This window comes from Mustela putorius, unplaced genomic scaffold (genome assembly GCF_011764305.1).
Source record: "Mustela putorius furo isolate JIRA1106 unplaced genomic scaffold, ASM1176430v1.1 tig00000640_pilon_pilon_pilon, whole genome shotgun sequence".
NCBI classification, from domain to species: Eukaryota; Metazoa; Chordata; class Mammalia; order Carnivora; family Mustelidae; genus Mustela; species Mustela putorius.
In genome coordinates, this window is record NW_025421432.1 from 9,083,802 (window position 1) to 9,101,209 (window position 17,408).

The window sequence follows — 17,408 nt, forward strand, 5'->3', positions numbered from 1 at the left end:
TCTCAGGACAGATCACAATCCCTGGCATTTAGTAGGAATACTGAAAGCATTCTGAAAGGAATTGAATGGAGTGTGAGAGTTCAAGAGTCTGGTTAAAGATTAGGAATGCAGAAAAGTTATTAGGTACCAGAGTGGGTTAAGGCCACAGAAATGATAGGAGTCATTATTGACATAGACCTGGGATCTTGAGCCAGTTGTTGATAGATCAGAGTATTATTGCCCAAGGAGTCTCAAAGATTCAGGCTAACAGTGAGGTGAAGGCCAAAGTTTCCAACAATCATCTGAACAACAGGTGGGGGGGGGGGTTCCCTCAAAATGGTATTATGCTAGTCTTCTCCATCTAGTAAATTCTTTTTACCCTTCTTCTGCACTAAAGCCAATCCCTAGGCAGGACCAGAGAAGACTTAAGAGATAACAGAAAGGTGGTGCAGTTCTTGGGAAACTGAGTTGAAAGAGAGAAAGAGAGAAGCAGAAACAAAATTTGTAGTTAGAAGACAATTTGTGCTAGGAAGGGGTTTTGTGATTGGTACGATTGGTACAATTTATTATTGGTATGACTGGGGGAGAAATGGAAAGCAAATATATGATGAAGCATGAGTTCTAAAAGAGGCCTTTCTGCCTGGAGCTAAAGAGGAAAATCAAGGAGAAAGGTATAGAAGAAAAGTTGCCAGGCTGATGGTGAGGAAAAATGCTGTATTCATATCACAAAATGTCAATCTTCTTGAAGAACAAAATGCTGGGTCATTTGATGAAAGGTCAAAAGAGAGTAATAAAACTGAAGATGTCAGAGCAGAATGGTTCCTGTGGAAGATTCATAAAGTAAACAGCAAAAGAAAAATTATGTATTTTCCCACCATTGAAATAATGGTCTAGGAACTATTTTGTTCATCATCACATATCATGATGAGTGCACAAAAAAGTGAGAATGAGCCAAGAATATGATAATAAAGCCCATCATATTTGGGTTAACCATGTCAAATTAAGCATATAATAGGTGAACGACCTCCTGCCCCCATCTGACTTATTCTTAAATATCCAGTCTTTAAGGTTTTCATATTAGTGTCTATCAGGACAACCTGTTAATTAAGCTTCCTACATGTGGTTTATTTATGGGCTATAGACTTCCAAATATGAAAACATTGCTATTCTGGTAATGCTCCACAAATCAAGTTTTCAGAAAGAGTAGATTAGACTAGGAAAATATTCCCAGTCATCCATGAGACAAAACTATATTATCTAGTTTTAGATCTTTATCTCAAAAAGATCTTACTCTGACAGGTGTTTCACACACAAGTTCAATATCTGTGAAGTGAGGTCCTACTTGTAATCAAAAGGACTGTATTATTTTAAAATTTGTGTCGAACTTTCAACTTGCTATTTTAGGTATTTTTTTCCCTTCACTGATGCCGGGTTTCTTCTGATAAATCATTGGTCTATTAGCTCTTGGTAACTGTTAAGCGGGAATTTACTCTATTTTGTAATTATTTCTTTAGTTTTAGTTATTTATATCAATTATCAATTATCTCAATTCCCAATTCTTCTAGGTATTTACATCAATTATCAATTATATCAATTATCAATTATTTAGTTTTAGGTATTTATAACTAAAGAATTGTTTGGTCTCTTTTTTTAAATTACAGGTTCAATAATATTTGCACCTCAGCGCTGTGAGAGATCAATGGAACATAAAAATTCTCACTAATTCCAGACCACATGGATCTGTCTAGTAGGAGAGACAGGTATTAATAGCAAAATAATATGGTTGTATTTACATTGAGTAATTAAAAGCAAGTAAATCATAATTTTCCTCTCTGATCTAAGAAGATGATATAGAGAATATAGAAGGGGCACCTAGGTGGCTCAGTGGGTTAAGCTGTTGCCTTTGGCTCAGGTCATGATCCCAGGGTCCTGGGATCAAGCTCCGCATAGGGCTCTCTGCTCAGCAGGGAGCCTGCTTCCCTCTCTCTCTCTCTCTCTCTGCCTGCCTTTCTGTCTACTTGTGATCTCTATCTGTCAAATAAACAAATAAAATCTTAAAAAAAAAAGAATATAGAAACTGTTAACTCCAATGGGTAATCATATCATAAATAGTATATATGATATACAACATCTAAAATTATATATGAATAACTATAGTATGGTTAATAATTATACATAAATGACATATAACTACATTAACCTTCTATGTATATTTATTCTATTTATAAGATAGCTAGTTGTACATATGGCTATATATATGTATTATATAAATGATAAAAGAGATAAAATAATATTATGTATATATAGGTATGCACATTATTTACCTAGACCTAGATAACATTAATTTAGTCTAAATGCTGAGATTTATTAGGATCTTTAGCTTTTTTTTTTTTTTTTTAGATTTTACTTATTTATTTGACAGACAGTGATCACAAGTAGGCAGAAAGACAGGCGGAAGTGGGTGGGGAAGCAGGTTCCCTGGTGAGCAGAGAGCCCAAACCAGGGCTCGATCCCAGGACTTGGGATCATGGCCCCAACCCACTGAGCCACCCAGGCGCCCCAGGATCTTTAGCTTTAGCTGTATATAAATACTTCTGGTGTGAACACCCATTTCTGCCTTTTGCCCAAATTGAAACAGTGTCCAAATCTCAACAATAGTTTGACTCTTTATCATGCTCTTCGTACTCAACATCTTGAAGCTTTACTTCTTGTTGCTTTTATTGTTATTACGCAACAAAATGCCCCCCTTGCTGTCATCGATTTCAGAACCAACTGGTTTAGCATATGTTCCCCACATGCAGAAGGTGCCTTGCACATTTTCACCCACAGACACCAACACCAACATGTCACTCCTGTGCAGAGACATGTAAATAAATGTAAATGTTTGGCAGAACAGGTCCACCTGTTCCAAACCCATCTCGTATCCGCCCCCCCCCAAGATTTTATTTATTTATTTGAGACAGTGAGAGAGAAAGTACGCGTAAGAGAGAGCAGGAGTGGTGGTGGGGTGGTGGAGAGGAAGAAGCAGGCTCCCCGCTAAGTAAGGAATCCAACATGGGGCTCGAACCCAGTACCCTGGATCATGACCTGAGCAGAAGGCAGACAGTCAACAGACCGAGCCACCCAGGAGCCCTATTCACCTTGTATCTTCAGCAACTTCTTTTATAATGTACTCTCATACTTTCCTGACTCTTCTTTAATTCTTTTACAATGTTGGCACTTCAATAATACTATTTGTTTTAAATTGCTGGCTTTACTTTATCTCTCTTTGTTTCATACTCTTTTCATTTCTGAAGAATGTTCATCTTAGGAGATACTTGTTATCTTGAAGGAGTCAACTTCTCTAAATCCCAGATTCCTCAGCCAGTAAAATGCAGAGAGAGGTATCATATCTGGAGAATCTTGTGAGAATTAAATTGAATAATATATAACACTTTGAATAATTTCAACATCACAGTTATGGTGACTATCTAGATTTAATATCAACGTGGAGCTTCCTCTGGACTTCCAAACAGTGTCTAGCACTTCGAATAATTTCAACATCACAGTTATGGTGACTATCTAGATTTAAGATCAATGTGCAGCTTCCTCTGGACTTCCAAACAGTGTCTCTCCTCTCTTCACCATTCCACATAACTGCCTAAAGCAGTTAAGTCCTTTTTGTATGACCTCATTTGTCTTCTGTTCTTTACTTTTGAAATGTTTAGCTTTTTCTTTCTAAGACATTGACCTGAATAAATATTGCCACAACAAAATACCATCCTGAATCTGATTATTTTCTTCTTGGGCATAATTAGTATTTCCTTAGTTTATTGACTTAGCACCTGGACCAGTTATCTTGTTTTGTTAAAGCAAGAGCTAAACAAGGCAAGAACCGGGGGTTCATTTCCCTATTTAGGCCAGTTGGGGTTGCACTGAAAACACATTTCTTTCATGGTCACAGATGTGCCCCTAATCCTGACCATCTGCTTAGCAAATGAGCAGGAGAGCCAGGGTAAGCCACACTGGACTCTGATACACAGTCCAGTCTCAGCACTAAGAATTCTGGCCCACTAATCGCTGTGTCATCGTATTTAAGGACTCGAGCACAGCTTAGCAGATGCCTTGGGTGTGATCCAGGAACAGTACCAATGGAGGGGGTGAGAGAAATAAGAGCCTTAGACAAAGTGACAACCAACAGGGACCCTGAATATACTGATTAAGATGTGCCTTTTATTACAAATTATTTTAAAAGACTAGACAGTTTTTATCATTAATTTTTCTTCAGTTGATCCTCTATAAGAGGTTCAAGTGAACATCTATTTGAAATTTTTATCCTCCAGCCAATTTTACATGGTTATACATCTATTACATTGTTACATATAGTCACATTGATATATATTATTGGGCAACACTTTATGTTTCAAAATGGTGTGCTCTTGGTTGCTATGTCATGATTTGTCAGATTTGGAAGATTCTCACTAAAATTTTCACTGAATTAAAGACTTTGAACTATAGCCATGAATGGGAGATTTTGGCAAACTGTGTAAGGGATCTCCAACTTCTCATTGCCTTCTGAATTCTAATTAGGCAAGTATAAAGTGGTTCTGTGTCAGAGCAAGTTGTCCCAAAGACAAAGCTGCCCCATTAAATCAAAAGGCACAAATGTCAGCAGAACTCTGAGACACTGGGGTTTCCAATAAGAAAAAAAACTCATTAAATGAATGGTGCTTTTCATGGTGTTCCATTTTTATTCCCTGTCAGAGAAAATTAAGAGAATCTATTTTTTTCAAAGGGAGAAAACAAAGGTGTTCACAGTTGAATAGCATTTATATATTTGACACTTTATCTTCTGGGAACAGTTTGATCAAGTTACTAGTTTATTATCTTTGAACTACTAATGAGATTTTTCCTTACAGAGGAAAGTATTCTTTGTTCTTAAGAATAAAGAAATGCTTCTTTTATCAAAGGTTTTTATTAGTAGTAGGATATATATATATATATATATATCCTACTACTAATAAAAACCTATATACATGTATATATATATATATATATATATATATATATATATATATAGTACATACAGCTCTTAGCACTGAACAATTAAATCAATGACCTTTTGGGAGTGGCATTCCAAGTCTTCATTCACTCGAATTTCAGATTTCATTAGCCAAGGATGTACTGTAATGATTAGGAGACTTATTAATTAAGTATCATTATAGACAAGCAATCATGATTTTAAAAATTGTTTATGACAGTTTTTTTTAATTAAAATAGAATAAAGATAGTCCACATGACTTCTGATTTTGCTTTTCTTTGTAAAAGTTGCAGGAGAAAAATCACCCCTTGTGGGAGTCATTATGAATCATATTTCTCTGTTCTGTTATTCCTGGGACAGCTGTTGGGAACAGAGGCTTTCAAGAGGGAGCATAATGCTGTGTTTGCTGGAAGTAGGGAGTGTTTTACTTTCTCTTTGCATCCCCTGTGCCTGATACATAGGAGGCATTCAGTGATGGCTGTTCAATAAATAAATCCAGTTTGGAGGTATTTTCAAGTATGGTTGTATTGAAGTACTATTGTATTGAATTATATTTTTCTCCCATTTCACTGTGGGCTCGTTATCTTTGTAATCCCGGCTCCAAGGAGATATAAGTGAGGCCACCAATCATTCCTTTATTTTATAAACGCCCTTAATCTAACTCAAGGGTGGAATACTAAAACTCATGGATATGTTCTTAATTAGAAACACAGAATAAAAAATAAATTTTAAAAACCAGAATAGTAAACTTCCAGGCACTCATCCTAAAAATAAACCATAATTCTTAAATATCTAGTATCTATGAAAATTCCAAATGTTAAAAAGTCCTCAGGGATATATATATATATATATATATATATATAAATATATATATATATATATATATATATTTTTATTTTTTTTTTCCCTTCTCCCTATCAAGACAAATAACTAAAGGAATTTCTTCAGTTTTGGCCCCAATATTTAGAGATTCTTAAGGGGACTATGAACTTTTAGTTGTATTTTTCTGCTTGCTATCTGAATTTTTAAAATAATTTTTATATTATATTGCTTCAAAGAGAAGTTAAAAGATTCTTTTATCCTTTTATATTATATAAGCATTTTGTAACATACCTGAGATTCTATGGGCAATGAAGATGTTATAAATATGTATGTATATATGATTTATAAAATTTCCCTTTTGCTGTCTCTGTTTGTAGTACCATGCTTCACATGTAAGTGTTCAATGGATGCTTTATAGTAGAACAGAATTGAGAAGCTCTATGTCTGAAAATAGAATTGAAGGGCAATTGAAGTTATGGAAATACTTACTCATAGACTACAATAAGTAAATGAGGACCATAGTCCATAAGCCCGTGTAGTAAAGTATGATCCAATGGTAAAAAAGGACAGGGGAGAGTAATTTCATTAATAGGACCATCTCATTTTGAAGTGAGGTGAGGGAAATAAGTATCAAGTTAGCCAAATCTTGCTTCAGAAGTAAAGGAAAGTTGAAATTTAAAAAAAACATATTGTTTGGGAGTTAAAAGAAAGTACATTAATTTGAGAATTCTAGAGGAGTAAATGACTTAAGCATTGCTACATTATAAAATTCTCTAGTAAAATTTTTGACTTTGAATTCTTCCATATGCTGGGTAATGATGATGTTTTGTTTATTCATAATAGTTCAATTCTGTGTCATAAATGCTGACTGTCTCAGGCATGACTCACTAATAAAATCAAATTAGAGGAAAATAGGATTTCTAGCTTCAATGAAGCCATCTCTCAGGATCTATAGGTAGGTCAAGGAAGTTTCCAAATCAATATGATATTCCATTGTGTAACTTTTTATGTTCAATCTTCTACTATTGATGTTTTCAGAAGAAAGTTATTTAAATGGAAAATATATTTCCTTGCTGTAATACATGAATCTAATATGTGAACTAGAGAAACCCTTGATTCTTTCCAGATATTCTTGGTTAAATAAATTGATATATGTGGTTATCCTGCTTAATTTAAGGTTAAGGGTTTTAGGCACAAAGAAGTTAGGGAAGCCTTAGTTTAATAGAATCGCAGATGAAACTATTTTCTCAAAGAGATACCTGTATCCATGTTCATTGCAACATTATTCACAATAGTCAAGGTATGAAAACAACCTCAGTGTCCATCAATGGATAAATGGATCAAAAATTATGATATATTATCCAATCTTGAAAAAGAAGGAAATTCCGTCATTTTGAAATTCATGGATTAACCTAGAGGGTATGTTGGTGAAAAAAATAAATAAATAAACCAGGGAAAGACAGATATATGCTTGGGATCACTTATATGTGGAATCTTAAAAAAAAAAAAAAAAAAAAAAAAGTTGAACTCACAGAAACTGAGAGTAGAAAAATGTTTGCCAGGGGCTGAGAAGCGGGGGAAATAGATAGAGGCTAGAAAAAGGTAGTTTGCAGCTTCAAGAAGTTGTCCAAGCAAAAACTGAAAATGGCCCCTATATATGAAGGGCAAGGAGAGGGCAAAGAGACAGACCACTCAAGCTTGGTAGGTGGCAGGTTTAATGAGTAAAGGAACTCGCATACATCTGAGGCTTGTCTTCAGTGACTGCAAGACAAGTAGATAGCCACAATTGCCTGCCAGAATCTTAAAAGTCTATATAGAGGCTTTAATTGGGTTCAGTCACATATACTGTCCAGGTTGTCTCAATAACACATGTGCTCCCTCAAGGCTACATTTTTTAAAATGGCTCCCACCATGGGAATGGTGAACAGAGTGTCCATTCCATGGGTAAGGGAGGGGGTACAGGCTTCCTGTTGCCTGGGTCTAACTCTTGAGACAACCAGCAGTTGTTTCCTCTTGATGACCTCCTCAAAGAACAGGGTATGAACTTTGTTATAAGATGAATAGGATGATGGTCCAATTTATAACATGGACACTAAGTTGATAACACTATATTCTATAATTGAAATTTGCTGAGAGTAGAAATTAAATGTACACACACACACACACACACACACAACAAATATCTGAGCTGATAGGTGTGTTAATTCCAAAGGGGAGAATCTTTTCACAATATATATCAAATAACCACATTGCTTACTTTAAATACGTTACAATTTTTATTTGTCACTTATACATCAGTAAAGCTAAAAAGAAAAACAGAGTCCCAGCTGAAAAGAAAAGCAGAGTCCCAAGATCTATTTGAAAAACCTTACAATCATGTCACTCAGGAGCACCAAAAAAGCAATTGCAAAGAACAAATGTAAACTTGAGGTTTTTTCAAACTTTACATGCTAATTAAGTAGTTCTTACACATTAATGTGAATTAAGAGTCTGTGTCCATGGAATTGTATTAGACAACATCACATTTTGCGAAGCATTCATTGAAAAAGTCACTGCACTAACCGAACAGCCAATTATGAAGTTGAAATGATTCTTTATTTCTGAAGCCTCCTTTTACCTCATGGTCTCTTAGCAGGAACAGAATTAAAATTAGTGTGTAGCATCATTTTTCCAGTGGAAGACAATTGTTCAAAAGGTTAGAGAAGCTCGGGGGCTATTACGGGTTTGAGTTTCTCTTGGATCAGCCAAGTTTACTCTAAATTAAGTAATCACCATCTCTGTTCCCATCTACGAACACAAGATCCTGGTCATAGAGGTCTTACAATAGTAACATTAAACATAAAACTATAATATAATTAAATAATTATATTAAGTAAGATTTGCTTCATTTAACCCTCATGGCAATCATATGAGATTTTCACATCCATTTTGCATTTGAGGAAATGGAGGCTTAGAGAGGTTATGTGAACTGCCTGCTGATCCAGAGCTAGTACATGTCAGAGCCAGGATTTGAACCAAGTCTGTAAAACCCGAAGTCCATGCCATTAATCTATGCTAGTAGTAGTATGCTAGTGTTTCCCCTGCTTAAATTTTGTGGATATATTCTCATGAGTCTGAGAAATCTGTATGAGGGAATATGTATGGATACCATGAATTCAACATTTTCTAATGAAAGAAGAAACAATTGGTCCATACCTAGCATTGTAGTAGAGTATATTATTTTGCCTTCACTATTTTCCAAAATATTTATTTATTTATTTATTTATTTATTTATTTAAAGATTCTATTCATTTACCTGACAGACAGAGATAACAAGCAGGAGAGATTCAGGCAGAGAGAGAAAGGAGGAAGCAGGCTCCCCACCGAAGCAGAGAGCCCAATGCGGGACTCGGTCCCAGGACCCCGGGATCATGACCTGAGCTGAAAGCAGAAGCTTTAACCCATTGAGCCACCCAGGTGCCCCAAAATATTTATTAATCAGAATATGCTGGTTGGTCTGTTAGCCACTGGAGAGAAAGGGGAAATTAAGCACATGGAAATACCTCTCTCATGGAGTGTGCCTTTTGGTGAGGGAAGACAAACACTGAATAGTAAGTAATTAAAATGCATGGAATGGAAAATGGTGGTAAGTGATGGTGGAGAAAAAAAGAAAGAAATCAGGACCTGGGGAAGAGATGCAGGGGGCTATGGGGATACAAGTTAAAAGAGGATGGTCAGGGAAGACTCATTAAGACAATGATATTTAATCCAAGAACTGATAAGAGTAAACAAAGTAGAACTGAATGAGCCCTAAGATCATCTGGGAGAGGCAATCTAAGGTGGGAATTCAAAGCTGCTGGGCACCTGCTGTGTTCAAGGAATAGCAAGGAAATCAACATGCTGGGGCAGAATAACCAAGGTGAAAGCAGTAGGACACATTGGGTGGGGGCCAAGAGGCTGTCATAAGGATTACATTTCATTCTGAGTGTGATAGGAGTCATTGATGGGCTCTGAGCAGAAGATTAAATTGATGTTGCATGTTTGGGGACGGGGAATCACTCTGGGGGCGCCTGGGTGGCTCAGTGGGTTAAAGCCTCTACCTTCGGCTCAGGTCATGATCTCAGGATCCTGGGATCAAGTCCCATATCGGCTCTCTGCTCGGCGGGGAGCCTGCTTCCTCCTCTCTCTCTCTCTCTGCCTGCCTCTATGCCTACTTGTGATCTCTGTCTGTCGAATAAATAAATAAAATCTTAAAAAAAAAAAATCACTCTGTTTGCACTGTCAAAAATAAATAGTGAAGGTCCAAGATAAGAAGCAATGAGTCAGGAGGCTATTGTAACAATCCGAGTAAGAGAAGGCTTGGGGCACACAGGATGGCATGAATATGGAAGAACAGAGGGTATATATAGGAAAGAATATAGATAAGACTGAACCATAGAGCTCTAACTATAAGAGGTCAGAAAAATTAGGAGAAATCAACTAAGGAAAATGAAAAAGAGCAGCAGGAGAAGTGGGAGGAAAAACCAGAAGAATATAGTACACTGAACACCAAGTAACAAATATATCTCAGGAAAGGCAGTAATCAACTGTGAGCGATGCTTATTGTTAAAAAGATCAAGACTAACAACTGACCATTGGATTAGCATTCCAGGGTGCTTAGGGACCTCACCAAGTAGCTGCAGTCTAGTAGTGGCTTCTAAGCCTGTTAGGATGACGTTTATACAGTGCAGCCTATCCATTTTTTAAATTATTTACTAAAACAAGAAAGTGATTTGTTACCTCAGAAACATTCGCATGTCTTATTTTTACTTGTCTTAAGGAAGAATTTTTCATAAAGTAATAAATTCAATTTTTTTTTCTGTTACATTTTAGGACCTGTCAAAATAGTCATCTTTAGATTTAAAGAACTATCCATTGAACAAAACAATAAAACTTTGATAACTGATATGCTCAGTTTTAACTTGGAAGCCTATTTGGCTTTATAGTTTTATTGGACCTGTAAACATAAAGAGCCTATACCTATATATTATTCTCTTTTTGGGGGGGAGATTTTTTTTTCTCCCCCTCGGGAATTGTTTTCCTTGGGAAGAGAGTGGACATTGCTCAATAATGACAAACTGTACTCCATGCTATCTCTCCCAACAGCAGCCAATCCAGTTTGAAAGAAGTGGAAATTATTATTATTTTTTAAAAGATTTTATTTATTTATTTGAAGGAGACAGAGAGAGCATGAGAAGGAGAGGGGTGTCAGGCAGAGGGAGAAGCAGACTCCACCCTGAGCAGGGAGTCCAAGACAGGGCTCCATCCCAGGACCTGAGATCACGAACTGAGCCCAATGTGGGCGCTTAACCTACTGAACCACCCAGGTCACACAGAGTGGAAACTATTATTGATGTCAATTGTAAAACCTCATAGGTCATTGTGAGTAATAAGTTAGTGTAAGTTTATGCCGAACACATAACAAATGTCATGTTTGCTATTATTATTCCTTGGAATTTTAGAAATAGGAGTATTCGGTGGACTGCAAAATTTTACGCTTGATAATTTAATAACACAATCTTAGTTCTATTTTAAACGGTTACTTATTATTTTTATATCTTTACATATAAGCAAAGTGAAATAATTAGATTCTGGGACAGATTGTAGGGCCTAACAGATCCTGAACACCCTTTCAGAGAATGATATATACGTATTCTAAGATTGAGGCTCTTGACATCTTACTTTTAGCCGTAAGTTTTGACTAGTTATATTAATTGATTTTCATGATAGCCTTAGTCCTTTTTTTTATGTTATGCCATTATATTAAAAAATCATTTTTGTGTTTCTTAATCTGAAAGAAGTTGGTATCTATTAGTAAAACATATATATAAGAGATTTATATAACATATATATACACACACATAACAAATATATATAATATAAGCATATATAATGTGTATATGCACATGCATGCATAATACATATATAATATGTATATATAAACAGACACAATACATTGTATGTGGTATCATACATGATTTGGAGTGTGAATATGTTATGTTTGTATTTATTTGTAACCCATATATTTCTTTTTAAAGATTTTATTTATTTATTTGAGAGAGAAACAGTGAGAGAGAGTATATGAGGGGAGAAGGTCAGAGGGAGAAGCAGACTCCCCATGGAACTGGGAGCCCGATGTGGGTAGGGCTTGATCCCAGAACTCCGAGATCATGACCTGAACCAAAGGCACCCAGAGTGCCCTGTAACCCATGTTTATGTATTTACATATAAAGTATATAGCTTTAGTACAATATAAAATGGGATCTTATAATGTAATTCCTTTGTCCAGATAAATGATAAACTTAAAAATTATAATTTTTTAAATGAGTACATACATTTTATTTTTTTAATTTTTAAAGATTTTATTTATTTTTTTTGACACAGAGAGAGAGACAGGGAGAGAGGGAATACAAGCAGAGGGAGTGGGAGAAGGAGAAGTAGGCTTCTTACTGAGCAGGGAGCCTGATGCCAAGCTTGATCCCAGGACTCTGGAATCATGACCTGAGCTGAAGGCAGATGCTTAACCACTGAGCAACCCAGGTACCCCCGAGGACATACATTTTTAAAATGACCATTATTCACGGTCACATTAATAGAGATTCTATTAATGATACATGATTTTTACCACAATGATATGTTTAATTTTTGCATTGGGATAAGGTGAAGTATTTTAGATTTCATAATTCTAAAGTATGTTTTCTGTCCTAAGTCTGAGTAATGATGTGGGATTCCATCTCTCCCCCCACAAAAACTAGACTTTCCTAATCCCATTTTTAAAGTCTTGTATTTGCATACTGAAGACAGTGTAGGTTGAGGTCTTTGAAACAATTTCAACTTCAATTCTCTGTCTCTACATTCTCTGGATTTCATGGAATGCTTGAGGCCAATTCTGCGTGAAAGACTCCCAACTGTTATTACTTTGTTGGAAAAAGCAAGAGGAAAAAAGAATGTCTTAAATTAATTTTTTAGGCCATACTTAGTCCAGATTTTCTTTCCTTTCATATCCTCTTCTGCTTTTTGGTATTATTGAGGTTCTTTAAACAAGGCCTTGAGCTATTCATTGCTAGTGATTCATTACCAAAAGACTTTTTGTTAAGGGATTTTATTTTGGTTCAAGGAAAAGAAAACGATGAAATGGGTAATTCTATTTTGAAATGTATCAGTGAAAAACTAACAAATTCAAGTTTTAAATATTAATAAAAGTTTAGGAGAGAAAGAAAATTTTGCATAAATAACTCTTTATTTGAAGCATTTTCAGCCTCCAAGTTACCATGCTATTAGGTAAAAATGCATTTTATTTTCAATGTTTTCCTTTTACTTTTTGTGATGTTCCCTGTATGAATTTACTTTCATGAAAGTGAAATGATTTTAATATCTATTTCTTCCCAATTAACTATTAATTCCAAATCCCCATTTTGTGTGTGAACGTATGTATGTATATCCTTTTTATGTATTATATTATATATATATTATATATATATACACACATATATATAGTTCAAGTATGTCCTTATTCAGCACAATTGCATATTTTTCTTTTAGATATCTCATATTAAAAGGAAGTCAGGGGAGCCTGATTCTGCCTTTAGCTTCGGTCATGATCTCAGGGTCCTGGGATAGAGCCTCACATCAGGCTCTCTGCTCAGCAGGGAGACTGCTTCCTCCTCTTTCTCTCTCTGCCTGCCTCTCTGCCTACTTGTGCTCTCTGTCAAATAAATAAATAAAAATCTTTAGAAAAAAAAAAAAGAAAGAAAGTCAAAGTTGCACATACACTCATATTTATTACCTGTTTTACATTGCTTCATTTGTCTTGTTTTTGGAGTGGTGCTGTGGCAAAAGCAGGGGGTAGTTCTCCACTCACATGCTTTGTACATGTGAACAGCTTTATTCTTGTAAAATAGCAGAAATGTGCAATCTGTTTCAGCCCTTCAGGCACTCATCATGCACCGATTGTTTACAAAAGTGAACTGGGTGGCAAGAATTTAAAGTGCCTTGAAACCATTAGATGATTAACTTTCCCTTGAGTTCCATGTCACCCTGAACAGGCTTTCTGAAGGACCTATTATAGTCTTCTTCCCCTGGTACTGATCAAGGAAAACAAAAATAGAAGCATCGTTGAGTACAACGTTGATTTTGAGATGAGGCATTGTTTAAAAAGAGAATGCTAGGAAACTGCTATAAAGTACAAACATTTATCTAAGCCTAATGGACAATGCCGATTGTTTTGCCTCCAAGTCCAGAACCTTTAAAAAGCCCTTTCTCAAGTGGATAAAATCTCAAGAGAATTTACTGAGATTATTTCTGTAAATGGTAAGCAAGCACATGGCTGTTCAGTAGGAAACTTACCTTCAATAGGAAACTTACCTTTTCGTGTGAAAAATGTTGAAGGTGTCTCTTAATAATGCTGATACTGGTTTTATGAAGTAAATAAAACTGCTCTTGAATAAAGGCTGATTTAATATTTTTAAAAGTAAGAGTCTATTATCAACATAAAAAATGAACAAGTCCATGTAACCGTTCAGAACTAGAAATGGGATCAACTCTCATTGGAAACAAAAACGAAAACAAAAACAAAAACATGAATACAATGTGGAGACTTATCATTTATTGCAACATTCTCTGAACATATGCTATTCTGATTACTGGATCTAAAATATGGAAAGAGAAATTTTAAGCAAAAACGGATAAAGTTAGTGCATCTTTCTCTTTGATTATAATTGAGACACTTAAATGCACAGAAAACACAGAACAAACATTTCCCTTAGTGTTAGACATGTATTTCGACTTTGGGGACTTGAATGATACAATTTCTCTAGCAATAACATTAAATGGCATCTTTTCTCCTCATTTGTGAAATTGGTTTTCAAACAAGAGGATCAATATATTTTTTTTTTCTAAGCAGTCCATTTTTTAAAAAGTAGTACTCATATCAATACCACTTTTCATATAACTTCTTCCTGGTGTTACCCTTATGAACAAGAAACATGTCCTCAACCACTCCAATCTTGAAAAAAAATATACACAAATACACTTCGGTTGTTCAAGAAATGAGAATGTGGAGTTGTAATCGGTTTCTTAGCATAGAATAGTGAAGGTTGGTGGTTGTCAATAAGTTTTACACAAATGCTACAAATTGCTGAGGTCCCCCAAACAGGGCTTTATACAGACCCTCTATATCATTTAAATATAGAGAATTTCACATTGCAACAATAAGCTGGTTCTAAATGAAGTTCATGATCATTCTAGACATTAAACCTAATGCCACTGGCTCCATCCTTAGGAAGTAGTGACAACAGATGGTCTCATATAGAATAATACTGTGATTATTCCCATTTTTGTTGAGCCCACACTTACATGGCAGCTCTAAAAATTTTTACTTTGGGATCAAGTTTCAAATTATAATAATATTTATTGATACTTGAGATATCCCATCCTATTCCCCCGTGTCTTCCATAAAGTGAAAATAGTTCCAGTGTTTTTTGCATTTAAAATATACTTAAATACTGTCAATTTCAGCTTAAAGTCATGGTCTGCTCCGTTGGTTAACTGCCAAATTAACAGTTTCAACAAAAGCTGTTATGCCCAAGTTTTCATGTCCCAGAAACCACCAAGGAGCCAAGCACTGATGCAATCACAAGAGGGTTTATTTGACAAGCTCAAGCTTGGGCCCAAGTATACCCAAGGCAGCGGAGTAGAGACTTGCACCCCAAGGCTAGTTAAGGCAGGGGTTTTTATGGGTCATTACAAGAAGCTTGGGTGGGGGGAGGAGAAGTTTCAGAGTTTTCTGCAGTAAGCTGATTAGCTGTTGCAGGGGTGTTGCAGGGTGGGGTACTTTCTTGGAACTAAAATAAAGTAGGGGAAAGTTCAGCCCTTGGGCCTGAGATGACTGCCAAAGCTAAGATGGCTGTACTTGTGCTAATGCTAAACCTGGGGTGGGATGGCCTTAATTTTCTCGGCCTCCACAAAGCCTCTTCTTGAAAGGAGAATTTGTGCTTAAATTAACTAATTTATTAATTTGCTTTAAGAGTAACAATGTGATTTTGCGGATGGATCCCATTCTATCAGATATTGCTAACTTACAAAGTAGCATTTTTGATGTCTATTAGAATGACATGGAGAACTTAGAATAACTCATGAGTGAGGCAAATGTGAATGTTACAGCCTGACTAGGTGCTTCCCTTTCTCAGTTGCTGCTTCTCTTTCTCAGTTGCTTCTTCCCAACCACACCCACACTAAACACAAAACACATGCCATGTGGATAACACTAGGAAACTGTGATAAATCTTAGCTTACGAATGCATTTTCTAATTGGACCCCGTATTTGCAGCATAGGTAGGAAAAGCAGGAACCGAGATGATGAAATTCTAGAACCTAGGTGAGGTTCGGTGAACTGAGGTCCGGAGCCAATGACCAAGAAAGAATTCTTGAGACATCTTTGGTGCAAAATGGTGGTTTATTAAAGCACAGGGACAGGACCCTGGGCAGAAAGAGCTGCTGCCCCGGTTGTGAGAGATGGCAGGTTATGTACCTTGCAGTTGGGCGAAGGTGAGGGGAAGGGAGGTTTCAACGGAGCTTTCATATGCTAAAGAGGGCCTACAAGGTGCCCATTTACCCCGAGGCCTTGCGGCTTGATCAATGTTGTCTTTTGGCCAGCCATTAACATCAAGATAGTTGGGAGATTCCTGATGGGATGTCACAATCCTGCTATCAAGCGTCTTTGTTAGTGAGATTTAGGTTCAGAAAAGATTTAACTATATTTACATTTCCTTCTACCTTAGCTTCCTTCAGTTTTGTTTATGGAGGGGAGGGTGACATTAGGGTTTGAGAACTGAGGTTTTTGCCTCTGGAAATTGTGCTATTGATAAGGTGACTTCTTTCTTTGTACGTCTCTAGGACATTTGTAAACCAAGGGAGACTCCGGTCCTGCAGGATTGCGATCTCTGCGAGTTAACTATTTGCTTTTCCTTTAGGGCAGCCAGGGGTGCCTGAGGAATGTCACACACAATACTGAGGGGAGCTGGTGGAGACGGGGTGCAAGGTGCCAGCATTTGCTTTGTTCTCAGCCAGCCTCCTGCTCCCTCATCAGAGAGACTGGTAAGCAACCCCCGTTTTAACCAAAGCAACTCCATCTCTCTTTTACATGGGGAGACACAGTTGCTTCAAATACTTTTTTTACCTTGATGAAGGAAGGAAAGAAGGAAGGAAGGAGGTAGGACGTAACTGATTCTATGGCAAGAAACAATTGCCTAGGATATGCCTTTATAAAAAATTGTTGGAAGTTGATTAGTTGGCATTCTTGGATCTAAAATCTAGCTTGTATTACTTTGTAAACCTTTGATCTTTTTGTTTGTCCAAGAGCCACATTTTGCCATCTGAAAAGGATTTTTAAAGAATCAATTACAATGAATCCTTACATGATAAATGAAGACGATTTGCCTAATTCCAAGGACAGTGGAAGAGTTAGTTATTGTGTACTTTAAAGTCACTCCATTACTGGTGTTAAGCTAATGTTATTTTGTAAGTATGTTAATGTAATTTTCTGTTTTTAAAAGAAGTTACACGGGGTGAT